We start from the raw sequence: 14,098 nt of genomic DNA, 5'->3' as shown, positions 1-14,098 counted from the left end.
TCCTGAGCTTCAATTTGACTGATTCTAATTTTTAGTAAATTATTCTCTTCGGTTAGTTTTTGAAGGTCCTTTTTTGTGGCGGTATTTTCTCCAATTAGTTCACTAATTTTTAAGGATTTGTTTTCTTCAGTGAGACTTTTTTCCAATTTGGTCACTAGATTTAAACTTATCTTCTACCTCTCTAATTTGGGTTTTAAATTCTTTCTTGAGCTCCTCCAAGAATGCTTTTTGGTCTTGAGACCAGTTCATATTTCCTTCTGTGGTCTCAGGTATGAGTATAGAGTCCATGTTGTCCTCTGTATTTGGTTGTTCTTGATTGCTATAATAAGCTCTAATCGATTTTCTTGCCCTCCCCTTCTCCTTCTCAGCTTCCTTCCTTCCCATTGTAACTTCCTATTTTCTAATTTCTTAGGCTGGGAGCTAAGGGCCTGGTTGTTGACTTTGTGTGCTGTAGCCTCTGGGTGTCTAGATTGAGGCCAAGGCCAGGAGTCTCAGTGTTCCCCCTAAGTCATGCTGAGGCTCCCAGAGTAATCTGTGGAGGAGGGGTGGTCTGGCCACTTCAGATTTCTGCCTCTTGCTGGTCAGGTGATGTGGGGCTTGTTGGGACCCCTCCCCCTCTTCTCTTCAGACTCCTTACTGCCTCAGTTACACCCCTTCTCAGTGACTCCCAAGCCCGAGGCTATTTCCACTGTCTCAGGATTTCACTCTGGGTGGGACACATCTCCAGGTTTTCTAGGTCAGGGAGGGGGAATCTGAGCAGCCAGAGTTTACTTTGCCATCCTGGCCCCTAGAAAGTCAGGCAAGTGATTTCTAAACTTCCAGGCTGGAGGCTGATAGCCCCAGGAGAAGCTGCTGTCTCTGCTGCGGGCCCTGTGCTTTCTCTTACCTGGCTCTGACAGATCCTCCCGTGGTGAGATGCTGGTGAGAGGGCTGGGAATCGCCCTTGGGGTGGGTGAGTGCCTGGCTGAGTCTCCTTCTCTCTCTGCTGTAGTCCACTCTCTAGTCCGAGCTGCTGCAGCCCCCATATGCTCTGCGCTCCCCCTGCCTGGACCCACATGGGCACTTTCCTGGGCTGGATTCTGCCATGCTCTGTCTTCCAGTGGATTCTGACACTCCAAAATCTGTTCAGATTCACTTTTTAAGGTTTAAAGACAGGATTCGCAGAGGAGCTTAGAAAAGTCACTGCTTCTGTTCCGCCATCTTGGCTCCACCTAGGCCTATGATTCTCAAACTTTTTCATTTCAGGACCCAAAAGTGATTGAGGATGCCCCCTCCATGTTTTGTTTATGTGGGATATATCTATTAATGTTTATCATATTAGAAATTAAATATCTTAGTACTATTATGAAAATAGTTTTGCCCTCACAGACACCCCTCCCCCAGAACTAGCAGTCTCAGGGCCTCTAGGAGTCCTGAACCACACTTGGAGAAACGCTGCTCTGGACAATTCTCTTAAAATATAAGTTGTAGAGAAGGTGCTGACTTGAGAAAGGAGTTTTTTGCCATTATTACCCTTATTTTATAGATGGGGAAACTGAGACTGAAAGGTTAAGTAATTTGCTTACAGTCACATGTATTGCAAATGTCTGAGGTGGGCTTCCAATCTGGGTCTTCCAGACTTCAAGTCCAACAACTCAATGCTAAGAGCCGGCATCTATTTGTCATTACTTATTCTGGGCTTTCCAGTGAATTAATTGTCATTATTTGACAATCCCCCATCCCTTTTTCCAGACCAGAATGCTTGCTAGTCCCTGCCTCTCTACACCCTTGAATGGGAAAGGTAGTTTTCATCAAGCACTTGTGTTTATTCTCTGTAAAATACCTATCCACCTGCCTCTAATATTGTGCATGACTTAACTTGTTCAGCCCTGACGTCAGCATTTTCAGTCCCCTTCCACCTCCTCACCAAAAAACCAAAAACCAAAACTTGCTCCCATCTCTGGACTTCAACACCATGCTTCTGCTACCATTTCACCCTGGAACTTCCTTCATTTCTCCATTCCCAACATTTCTCCACCATGGCAGCTCCCTTCTTCCATTAGTGAGTTCTTCCTGGGGCCCCTCCTTTGAGGAGGGTCCCACTGTGGCCAACCTTCATTTACTAGCTCGTCTTCTGACTTCATCTCTCCCTCCTCTCCTTTTCAGCTCCCTTTTATGCACTGTCTTCCCCCATTAGAATGGAAGTGCCTTGAGCGCAGGGAATTTCAGCAAAGTACCTGCCACACAGTAAATGCCTAATAAAGTCTTGTACCCTGGCCTCCTCTTTCTGAGTCCTCTGCTTCTATTAAAGGCATCATTTCCCTTTGTTGTTATTGATTCAGTCATGTCCCACTCTTTGTGATCCCATTTGGGGTTTTTTTGGCAAAGAAACTAGAGTAGTTTGCAATTTCCTTCTCCTGCTTATTTTTACAGATAAGAAAACTGAGGCAAACAGGGATGACTTGCCCAGGGTCATGCAGTCAGTAAGTGTCTGAGGCCAGATTTGAATTTGTCTTCCTTTCTCCAGGCCCAGCTCTCTATGCGCTGCAACACCTAACCAACCACTCCATTGTTTCCCCAGTCACCAGGATTTGAAACCTTGGAGTCATATTTTACTGCTTCCTTTCCTTTGTCTCAAACCTCCATCCAATTAATTAAGTCTTATCATAATTCTTCCACTTCCATTCACTGCTACCAATACAGGGCTCTTCTTCGTTATTTCGTGTCTGGACAGGAAGTGATAGCTTCCTAACTGGTCTATCCCCACTCCAATTCATTCTACGTAGGCTGCATGGAATGTACTTCTCTGATCATTTCACTCACTTCCTTAAACTCCTCCGAAGCTCTTTCTTGTTCGCAGAGTTAAATCCAAACTCCTTAGCTTGGCATTCAAGACCCTATCTGCTTTGAGCACAACCTACATTTCCAAAGTTATTTCCAGAGGAGTGCTGATAAATGTTTGGGGGAGGGGCAAGTATTCATGACACAATTTTAAGTTTAATCTGCAAAGTTAACATTTTCTCCACCACAAACATGCAGTATCAATAAAAGTCATAAATGAAGCCCTGATTTGTAGCATCTACTGATTTCTGAGGCATAAATATTCACACTGAACATTTAACAACCATGTCTCAGGAGTCATGGTTATCTCCCATTATTCCTCTATAGATAACTCAAAGGACTTCCAAAGCATAGCATCAAATGAGATATTTATAAAGCATTTAGCACATTTCCTGGCACACAGTAAACACTTAACAAATGCTTATGCCATTCCCTTCTTCTTATCTGTACTTCCTGGTTTCTGTGCCTTTACCAGTTCTGCACCTATGCCAGAACTGTCCTCCCCCATTCTATCTCTGCCTTTAAGAAAAGATAGAATTTTAACAGGAATAAATGAGGTGAAGATGGTCATTTTCAAGGTACCAAATTGTACCAATTGTACCAAAGATGGTACAATTTTTAAAGAGAAGCATTCAATAAGGCAAAAACTCCCATATATACCTGCCTCAGGACTGTCTCTAACTGACAGCATTTAAAGCCCAACCCATCCATATTTGAACTTACCATCTTCCTCCCACACCCAATTCCTCTTCCTAAATTCCCTATTTCTGAGTGAATGAGACAGTTTCTTTGCCTGATCTCTGCAAAGTGAGAGGCGTTTTATTACAGATCCCAACCTCCACTGACCTCATCTGCCTTGATGCCATTCTGCTTACTGGATATTCCAGTTGCCTAGTTCCTATAATACCGTGATTTCAGTTAATGTAGATTTTTTAAAAATTCTCTTGGATGGTCACCATCCTTGAATTAGTTATTCAATAAAATACAGAAATACCAACTGCTTCTTTTCAATTCCACTGTATTATGAAGAGATTTGTGCATACTCCTCTGGCCTTCATACCATTTATTTAAAAAAAAGATGCCATCTTGAAAAGAAATCCTTTTGACTTTACAATTTCTCCATGTTATTTTCCTTGCCTGGCTTTCACAGAAAGGATTTTTCATGATTTTTTTCTTAATTTTCAGATTTTTTTTTTCTTAAGACATGTTGGTATGATTTATTTACCTGATGTCCTGGGACTGTGTACAAAGCTTCAACTGTAAATTTATTTTTTCGGGTACTGACTAAATGTTTTCCTATGACAAATCATCTCACCTAATAAAAATTGTCCACTTAGTTTCAGTTTTTCAGTTGTGGCTAACAAGAGTTTTCCATTCAATATCTTACCTGAAGGCTAATGGTTTTGATTCCAGATATAACTGTGCCTGTTCTCACCCCTAGATTGTCCTTACCAACCTCTTCTCTTCCTCTTAATTCTACCCTTCCTTAAAGGAAGATATGTAATGGAGGAGGCAGTTTTGGCATGGGAATCACCAGGGTAAAAGTTCAGAGGTGAGAAAGTACAGGGCATGTTTGGGAAATACTGTAGAAGTTCCATTTGAGTTATCTGGCACAAGAATAGTGGAAGATAATCTTGGAAATATAGGGTTTGGCTAAAGCTGACAGAGTCTTAAATGCAAGGTTAAGCAGTTTGGACTTAATTTGGTATATAAGAGAGCTCCACTGAGGATTTTCACCAGGTGAATAAGTAGTTAGGTGACTGAGAGAGAGACGGAGACAGAGAGACAGAGACAGACAGAGACAGAGAGAAAGAGAGAAATGTACATCACCAGTATAAGCCAGAATCTTTATATATCCAAATATGACAATATAAAAATACTCCAATTTTAAAACATTTCTTCTCTTCACATCTTCCATTTCCCCCTCAGAAATATTTTAATTGTTTTCACCAAAGGTCCTCCAAATTGGCTTTTGATTTTCCTTTTAACTTTGTTTTCCTATCAACTTTTTTTTCCCCAGGTGCCATTTGAACATCTGTGTGAGAGGTATTTAGCAACCGTTTCAGGCAAAATTGATTTAGTTGCAAAAGCCCTCATTTTTATGGAGGGTAGATTATATACTTGACCCTTTAAATTTCTTGGTCCATAAATCTTCCACGATCATTAAAGAGTATTTAATGTAAACCTTTATGTAATGCTATAACTTTGGGCAACTGAGATAATACGAAATGTAAGCATCCAGTCTTCTTATACCTTACTCCCCAACATGTACTATTCAGCCCAGAGACACTGGCCTCCTGGCTGCTCCACAATAAAGACATTCCGTTTCTAGGCTCAGGGCATTCTCTCTGGCTGTCTCCCCTGCCTGGACCGCTCTTGCTCCTCAACTCCCCACCACTGATTAATTTAGTCCCAACTAAAATCTCACCTTGTACAGGAAGCCTTCTTCAACCTCTTTTAATTCCAATGCCTTCCCTCTGCTATTTATCCTGTATATAGCTTGTTTGTGTATATTTGTTCACATGTTGTCACCTCATTAAATTGAGGGCAAGGGCTGTCTTTTGTCTCATTTCAATGCTTAGCACAGAGCCTGGTATGAAATAGGCTCTTAATAATTGTTTGTTGATTGATCCTGGGACACACTTCCTTTTTGCTGCAATTCTGTGTACTTTGACTCCCAATCCTCCCATAACTTGTGTATCACAAGAGAACAGGCCATGTGGAAAGGTTCCGACATACTGCAACAGCCCATACCCCTGAAATAGTTGGTGGGAGAAAACAGACCCTGAAAAGTGGAATGAAGATGCTGTTATATTAGACTAGGCAGCTAGGTGGGACACGGAGTCAGGATGACACCAAAGAGTTCAAATCCTTCCTCTGACATTTACTAGCTATATAATCCTGGGCAAGTCATTTAAACTCTCTGTCTCAGTTTTCTCATCAGTAAAATGGGAATAATAATAGCACCAACCTCACAGGGCTGTTGCAATGACAAGGTGAACTCATATTGCGAAATGGGTTTTTTAAGGTTTAAGATGTTTTCCTAAAACATCTCTTACAAAAGATCAATACGTTCTGCATTCTACATTCTGCTCTGAATGGATGCCAGGGAGATGGGAAATAATGATACTCTTTCTCCCTTGTTCTACCTCCTTAGGCTCCCCCACCCCGCCCCAATTACAGTGACCACAAAGCAAAGTGTACACAATAGTGACAGGAATGGTTTTTTTAAACCACTCACAATGAACAAAAACAAAATTCAGTCTCTCTGCTGCTCTTTCAACATTTCAATGGCAGTTTTGTCCTCCCTTTCCCCAGCCTGTTTGTAAGAAACTAAAACATTACATGCAGTAAACAGAAAAGATCTCATTACATCTGCAGTGCAGAACACCTGTGAGGCAGAGGAATGTTGGCTTTTTAAACAGAAGCAGATTTTTTTAAAAAGATGCAAAATCCTTCAGTTCTTCACTAGTCTTAGAAAAACTTCCCCAAATTCTACTTCATCACTTTGTGGTAAATATTGTGCCTTCTGTATCTGGTCCAGTGTTTTTGTAATAATTTGATTCTCAGATCCTTCCAAAAGCTCATCAATTATGATTGATACTCCGGATTCATAACACATTTGTTTGATTTGATGACCACCTTTTGTAACAATAGATTCATCCAAATCTTTGGGAATAGTTTCTTGTGTTATAATAAAAGGTCCACCAAGATCATTCATTGTATGAGTCACAGCTTCCTGCATAGGAATAATTATATCTAGAACCACTATATGGTGTCTAAGTCATCTGCCATTCAGAAGGACTCCATGTATCTATTGCAGAGTCCCCAGCCTCATCCACACAAAACCATGCCTTCCTAATATTCACCAGATACTCCTCTTCTGTCATAAACCATAAGAGCTCTTCCTCTAGAATGATGGTGGAAGTCTTCGAGCTCTGTAATCATCCCAGACACCATATTCACCCCAGCCACCACCACCCAAGAGGAGGTGGATGACCCACGTGTACAAAAGTATTTATAGCAGCTCTTTTTTGTGGTGACCAAGAACTGGAAATCAAGATGATGCCCATTAGTTGGGGGATGGCTGAACAAGTTGTGGCATATTAATATAATGGAATACTGTTGTGCTATAAGAAACAATGAACAGGCAGACTTCAGAGAAACCTGGAAAGACATATGAACTGATGCTGAAGGAGGGGAGCAGAACCAGGAGAACATTATACAGAGTGATAGACACAGTGGGTGAGGACTGATTTTGATGGACTTAACCCTTCTCAGCAATGCAAGGACCTAAAATGATTCCAAAGGACCCGTGATGGAAAATGCCAGCCACATCCAGAGGAAGAACTATGGAGTCAGAATGCAGAATGAAGCAGACTATTTTATTTTTTGCTTTCTTTTCTTTTTTTTTCTTTTCTCATGGTTTTTACAATTCATTATAATTCTTCTATGCAACATGACTAATGTGAAAATATGTTTAATAGGAATGTATATGTAGAGTCAATATCAGATTGCAAGCCATCTTGGAGAGGGAGGGGGAGAAAATTTAAAACTTATGGAAGTGAATGTTGAAAACTAAAAATAAATAATTTAATAAACTGGAGGAAAAAGAGGAGGTGGTAGGGGTTCTTGACAAGGACTGATGTCATTATATTCTTTTCTAGATGGGGGCATAGGAAGGGACAGCATTTCATCAAAGCCTCCTCTTCCCAGCATGGGAAATTCTACAGGGCATCTTCGTCAATCATCAAACATCATTGTAAAACTACCATACTCATAGGTTTCACCATAAAATTTGGGATCATAGGGTTATGTATATCCTTTGATGGGAAACTCAAATATATGATCTAGTATGATCTTTATGCACTCCATAACCCTATCAGACTTTCCACCAATAGGAATAACTCTTATCAGTGAAATGAAGAAAGCATTCCTGGAAAAGCTTGATATCTGTCCAAATATTCTCTTAAAATTCTTTGATTTTAGCCCCTTTGACCCCAATAATTCCTTCTGTCAGGTTCTGGTGAATCAATAGTCTTAACTCACAGTTAAAAGTAACTTCTTTTATAGTAACAAAACTCTTCCAAGGTAGAGATGATTTTCTTCAGAATTTCTCCAATTGTTTCAGAATCAGCACTGATACTGAATACATGCTCAGAGTCTTTGCTGTCCAGGGCTGAAGAAACACTGGCATTGTAGTCTGTTGTTGTTTGGTTATTTCAGTTGTTTCCAACTCCTTGTGACCCCAATTTGAGGTTTTCTTGGCAAAGATACTAGAGTGGTTTGCCATTATTTCCTTCTCCAGCTCAGTCTACAGATGAGGAAACTGAGGCAAACTGGAGTTAAGCGACTTGACCACGGTCACACAGCTAGTAAGTAGCTGAGGTCAGATTTGAACTGAGGAAGAGAAGTCTTCCTGACTCCGGGTCCAGTACTCTCTATCCATTTTGCCACCTAGCTGACCGTTGTAGTCTATACAAAGTGCTTTAATTTACCTCCTTTCCCAATCACTGCTCCAACATCCTTATTTTGAAGCTAAATGCAAACTTCAACCATCAGCCTGCACTTCCTACATATCTTTAGCAGGACACTCACCAAATTTTGTCATTGGTTTTGGTACTAGGGAAGGTTTCTTCTGACTGCCTAGTCTCCATTTTCTCAAATTATATGGGTAGACAAATCAGATACAATGGGAAATAGCCTCTAAAGAGTTTTACCAACCTTGATGTGCTAAATACTTGCTAGCTATTATTGTTATGCTAGCTATAAAAATCTAAGATCCTGCCCAACTCTACAATCCTGTTCAGATTCCATGACCCTTTAGCATGGAGCCAAGATTTATGGGAGGCATAGCAAAATTGGAATATTTAGAAGTTTAAGGAGATCCTAGAAATCCAAGTTGCTGAGCAGGAACAGCTGCATGGTGGTGACAGGGGCAACTATGTTAATGGGGTAAGATGACCCCGGCTACATCCACTTAGTATAGGCCATCATCATGGCTTCTCCCTCCTAATATCTAAAATCTGCTGCTAAAATAATCATGAACAGCAGCTGCAAGCGAGTAGCAGTACTCATAAAGTGAATGACATCATCTTTGTAGGGTGAGTAATGTGGGATATGGGAAAAGAGGATGGGAAATATTGAATGCTATCTGTGCCTGCTAAAATCTCCAAAGAATGCAGAATTCTCTTGGAGGCATCATGATAGAATGGAAACAGCATTGGATTTAGAGTCAAAAGATATGGGTCCTGGGGCGGCCAGGTAGCACAGCGAGTAAGAGCACCGGCTCCAGTGTCGGGATGACCTGGATCAAATCCGGGCTCAGATACTCAGCACCACACCCAGAAATAACTGGCCGTGTAACCTTGAGCAAGTTACTTAACCCCGATTGCTTTAAAAAAAAAAGATATTTGTCCAAATTCCAGCATTGCCACTTAAAACCTGGTTGATTTGGGGCAAATCACTTCCTATCCCTTGGACTTAATTGTAGAAAATGTAATAGTGATGTGGAAAGAGTTGGAGTTGGGAGATCTGGGTTTAAATCCCAGTTTAGAACTTACCAACTCTTTGAGAGAAAGTCCTTTCATCGTTGTGATTTTGTGTAAAACATAGATACTTAGACTAATTCACAGAGTTATTGTGAGGATTAACGTTGTTATTTGTAAATATCAAATTGGTACATAAATGATTATACTAATAATAACTAACAGGTAAAAAATTTACCCAGTGTTATTTTAACCTGAACCTTAATTTCTTCAGCTATAAAATGGGGATAATGGTATTGACCCTACTGACTTCATCGGGTTGTTATGAGGAAAGTTATGGTAAGCCATAAAGCCTATAATTATGATTTCAAGAACATTAGAAAATATTTTTTCCTGAGGACCTATGGTGTTCCTCCTACAAGAGGCAGTCATCTGATTTTCTTTTTATCGTGCATACTCTGAAAGGAATTTGCAGAAAATATCCCAGTGAAGGGACTGTACATCCTTCATTTTAGAAGAGAATCAATGACATCATGACATCACAGGGTGACGTCTTGACTTGCTCATGAATTAGACTTAAATGAAACAGAGTTGCTCAGTCTTGAGCCTCACTCTCTCTTCCAGAGTCACTGAAGTCCAGTATCAGGACAAACATCCAGATGACTGGTGATGGTCCAGGATGCAGTGGATGACCTTGGAGTCTTTGATGTCCGACCAAGCTTTAAGTCCTCCGTGGTGCCTGCTTCAGCTGCCTTCATGGCTGTTGGCACAAATCGTTCTCATCTGCCTGTTCTGCCAGGGGATGTCTTAACAAGCTTGGGGCAGACATCTCCCTAACTCACCAGTGTGTTGGAGTCCCATTGGTTACACTCAGCCAGTGTGCCAAGATGGTTTTACTGGGGTGTGGTGACTACATATGCTGCAGCTTCTTGGAAAATGAATATAGAAAGCAAGTGATGTAAGCCTCTTACATTTGCTATCACTAACAAAGCCTTGGGCTTAGGAATCCGAAGCACAGGTGTCCAGCAGGACATGAATAAACTCCCACAGATGAGCTACCACGACCACCACTCAATCTTGGAAACAACTATCACAGCAGAGAAACCAGTGGGGAGTGGGGACCCACACTCCACAGGACTCCAACAGCTGGGCCTGTGTTCTCAGTAACTGAATCTCCCACTGGAACAATTAGCATGGAATTGTAGCTACTACTCTAATGGGCTCCTCTGAGACTGCTACCTTTCTAAGTTTTCCAACTGAGCCTTGGGAATTTTTATTATGGCTCTTTTTTAAAAATCTAGACTTGTAATTTCATTAATATGGGGAACTCTCAAAAGTAGAAACTCCCTCCAACATTAGAAATCGCTACCTGTTATTTATTGTCTGAGAGAGCTGTCTGGGGCATCAAGAAGTTAACTTAGTCAGTCAGTCAATAAACATTTCTCAAGCACTTATTATACACTGTACTAAGTACTGGACATACAAAGAAAAGTATACACACACACAAAACCCAAATAAATAATCAAAGGAAAACTAGAGTTCCTGCCCTCAAGCTCCTCCTATTCTAAAGAGGAAGAAAATGTACAACTATGTTGATATTCACTGTGTAAATAAAAGATAATCTCTAAGGGAAAGTACTGCCAGTACTAAGGCAAGGACTCCCTATTCCACAAAAATGTATGAGAAAACTGAACAGCAGTCAGGAAGAAAAGGAACACAGAGCTGTATTTCACAAGATAAATTCCAAATGGATATATGACTTAGTTATAAAAGGTAATATCATAGGCAAATTAGAATATAATCTAGATGGGTGAGAAACAAACTCAAACTTATAAAAATAAAAACATTTCCCAATTGACAAATTGTCGAAGAGTATGAAGTCATTTTTCAAATGAAAAAAAATCCCAAATATTAACAACTATATGAAAAAAACTTGCTCCAAATCACTAATAAAGAAATGCAAATTAAAGCAACTCTGAGGTTCTACCTCATGCTGATCAGATAGATGAAATTGACAAAAAAGGAAAATTTCAGATGTCTGGAGTGGCTTAGGGAAAACAGGTACATTAATACACCATTGGTCCTGTCATTCTTAAAAGCAATTTAGAACTATGCCCCCAAAGGTACTAAATTACATATATCTTTTGACCCAGCAAGATTCTACTAGCTCTATACCCAAAACAAGATCAAAGAAAGAGGAAAGGACCCATATAAACAAAACCATAGTTTTTTCATTGTAGCTAAAACCTGGAGACTAAAGGGATAGCTACCTACTGGAGAACAGGCAGACAATTTATGACATGTGAATCTAATGACATTATTTTGCTGCAAGAAATGAAAAGTAATAGAGGTGATTTCAGAAAAAAAAATCTAAGATCTGGCCCTTTGTTCCTCTAATCGTAATAATTCGATCTAGCTTGTCTTGGATCTGCCATCAGTCTGCTCATTCATTAGCCTCAGCTTATTTACAAGTTTTCCATGTTTACCTTTCCTGGAACATCAGGTTTATGACAGCTCCTAGACCTTTCCCCCACATTCCACTTTGCTATCAGAGGTTGCCAAAGACAGTAACCACATCAATAAAGTGAAAAGAGTGAATTGAGTAGCAAATATGACATTTGGGGATATTCTTTGGATTTAAATTACTTATGGTGTCCCTTATCACCATGAATTAATTTCATTCCAGCAACTATTGTGTGAGAAAAACAATAGATGCTGTAGGAACTGATGTGGAGTGAGGTGAGCAAAAGTCAGAGAATAATTTATTCAGTGACAACATTAAAAAGGAAAATGACTTTGAAAGACTTTAGAACTCTAATCAATGCAATAACAAACTATATTTCCAGAGGATTCAAGATGATGTAAGCTACCCACCCCCAGACCATAAGTTGATGGATTTTGAAATGCAGAATGAAATAAATATTTTTGGACATGGCCAATGGAGGAATTTGCTTCATTTGACTATGTATATTGGTTAGGAGGGTTTCTTTTTATTCACTTTGGGGGAAGGAATTGGAAAGAGGAAGAAAAAATTGCTTGTTAATTGGAAAAATAACAAAATTAAAATTTTTTAAAAGAATTTTTTTCCTTTCCTGAATGAGATCCCTTCTTCAATTTAGTCCTTCATAAAACATGTGGAATACATCTGAGGCAGTCCCTGTAGAACTGACACAAGGGAGACAGATCCTGACCTTATTTCTAGAAGAACTAGGAATTTGAGGTGAAAGTAAGGGGTAGGGAGAATTATAATTAGTGATTTTGGCACCTAAAGCAGCTTCTGCCTGTGGTAAATGTTACAAAATGCATTCAAATCAACTTTGTATGTGAAAAATAATATTGAAGCAACTAAGATAAATTCAGTTAAGTTGGAATTAGTTACTAACTATATATAGTGGCTTAAGGGATAGAATCTCAGAGCTAGGAGGAAGTTGACGAGGTTGTCTCGTCTAACTCGTGGCATTTGGAAAACCATGATCTTTACATTCCTCCAAAGAGTCTTCAGCAAAGTTCCCTCCCACACAACAACAAGAAGGGAGATAGCACTGGAATTACCGCAAAAGGAGGATGGGAGAGAGGATAGTCTTCCTAGGTGAGAAAAGGAAGGAGATGGAGATGGGGCTTAGAGATTAGAGCTTTCTTTGTGGAGAGATGGAGGAAAGGAAGCTCAAGCTTTCCACCACTGTAACTACTGGGAACCTGAACTCCTGTTCCTTATTCCTCAACCAGCATCTAAGTTTGCCATCTCCTTCCATTATGCTGAAGGAATAGAGGCAAAGCCTGGGTGGATTCACTTTAGTAACCACTCTGGGGGTAGAACATTATGTAATCTATGCCATTTGTGTTGATTTGAAGGCAGTAAATTGTTATCTAAGATCCCACCCGAGCTGCTCAGATTGCTGGAGTGAAGGCCTGAGATGAAAACTGGGCCCAGGTAACACTAACCTAGACTGTCCCTTTCTCCTTCCCACCAGAAAAGGAAGATATTTGGCAAAAATGCTCTTCAGGTAAAAAAGGTTTTACATTTAATTTATCCCAGTAGTCACTAATAGTATTAAATATATCAAAGTAAGAAATGAATCTACTTTATCTTTAGAATCTTTAGAAGTGACTCCATTTATTATCCCTTTTATATAAATACATCTGTTTCTTGGGTTTTTGCAGACTCAAATTCTAAGCCTCCTTTCTTCTCTCCTTACATACAGATTGAGTTATTTTCAAGTGCCAGAACTGAATGATGCTGTCAACCTTGCTATATTTAAAATAAAAGTGGAGTGGCTCTGGAAATTCAAACCAAATCATCAAAAATGAACATGGAGGAACAAACTGGCAACTGTAATCAAAAGACCTAGGTTGGATTACCAACATAGACACTTAGCAGTATGGCTTAGACAAATAACCTCACTTCTTGGAGCCTCTGTTTTCTCATCTGCAAAAGGGGAGAATTATAGATATATTATTTTGTTGAATTATAAGGATTAAATGACATGATGTACATAAATTGCTTTGTGAACTGCTTGGCTGCATACCAATATAAACTATTATTCCTTATACAATAGCTGCTAGAATGAAATAAATTCATGATGATAAGGGACACCATAGATAATTTATATCCAAAGAATATTCCCAAGTGTCAAATTTGCTATTCAATTTGAACTTTTTTCACTTTATTGATGTAGCTACTATCTTTGGAAGCTTCTGATTGGAAAGTTGAATGAGGAGAAAGGATTAAAGGCTGTCTTAAGCCTGCTGTTTAAGGGGAGGCAAACATCAAGAAATCTGAATAAGCTGAG

The 14,098-nt window shown here is 39.7% G+C and overlaps 1 long non-coding RNA gene and 1 pseudogene across 2 annotated transcripts in view; one reads left to right on the top strand and one right to left on the bottom strand.

Annotated features, from left to right (window-relative positions):
• Window positions 1-13,853, top strand: part of LOC138161455 (uncharacterized) — a 47,427-nt gene extending 33,574 nt beyond the window's left edge. For both annotated transcript variants that reach the window (XR_011168373.1, XR_011168367.1), the window contains exon 4: window positions 13,511-13,853. This is a non-coding gene — a long non-coding RNA (uncharacterized lncRNA). The remainder of the gene's footprint in view (window positions 1-13,510) is intronic.
• Window positions 7,414-8,477, bottom strand: LOC138160861 (heterogeneous nuclear ribonucleoprotein K pseudogene; annotated as a pseudogene).
• Window positions 13,854-14,098: the final 245 nt, after the last annotated feature.

The sequence above is a fragment of the Petaurus breviceps genome, unplaced genomic scaffold, assembly GCF_028583685.1.
Source record: "Petaurus breviceps papuanus isolate PSGF00001 unplaced genomic scaffold, PetGlider_PUasm1.0 118, whole genome shotgun sequence".
Taxonomy (NCBI): domain Eukaryota; kingdom Metazoa; phylum Chordata; class Mammalia; order Diprotodontia; family Petauridae; genus Petaurus; species Petaurus breviceps.
This window is presented reverse-complemented; position numbering and strand designations above follow the sequence as displayed.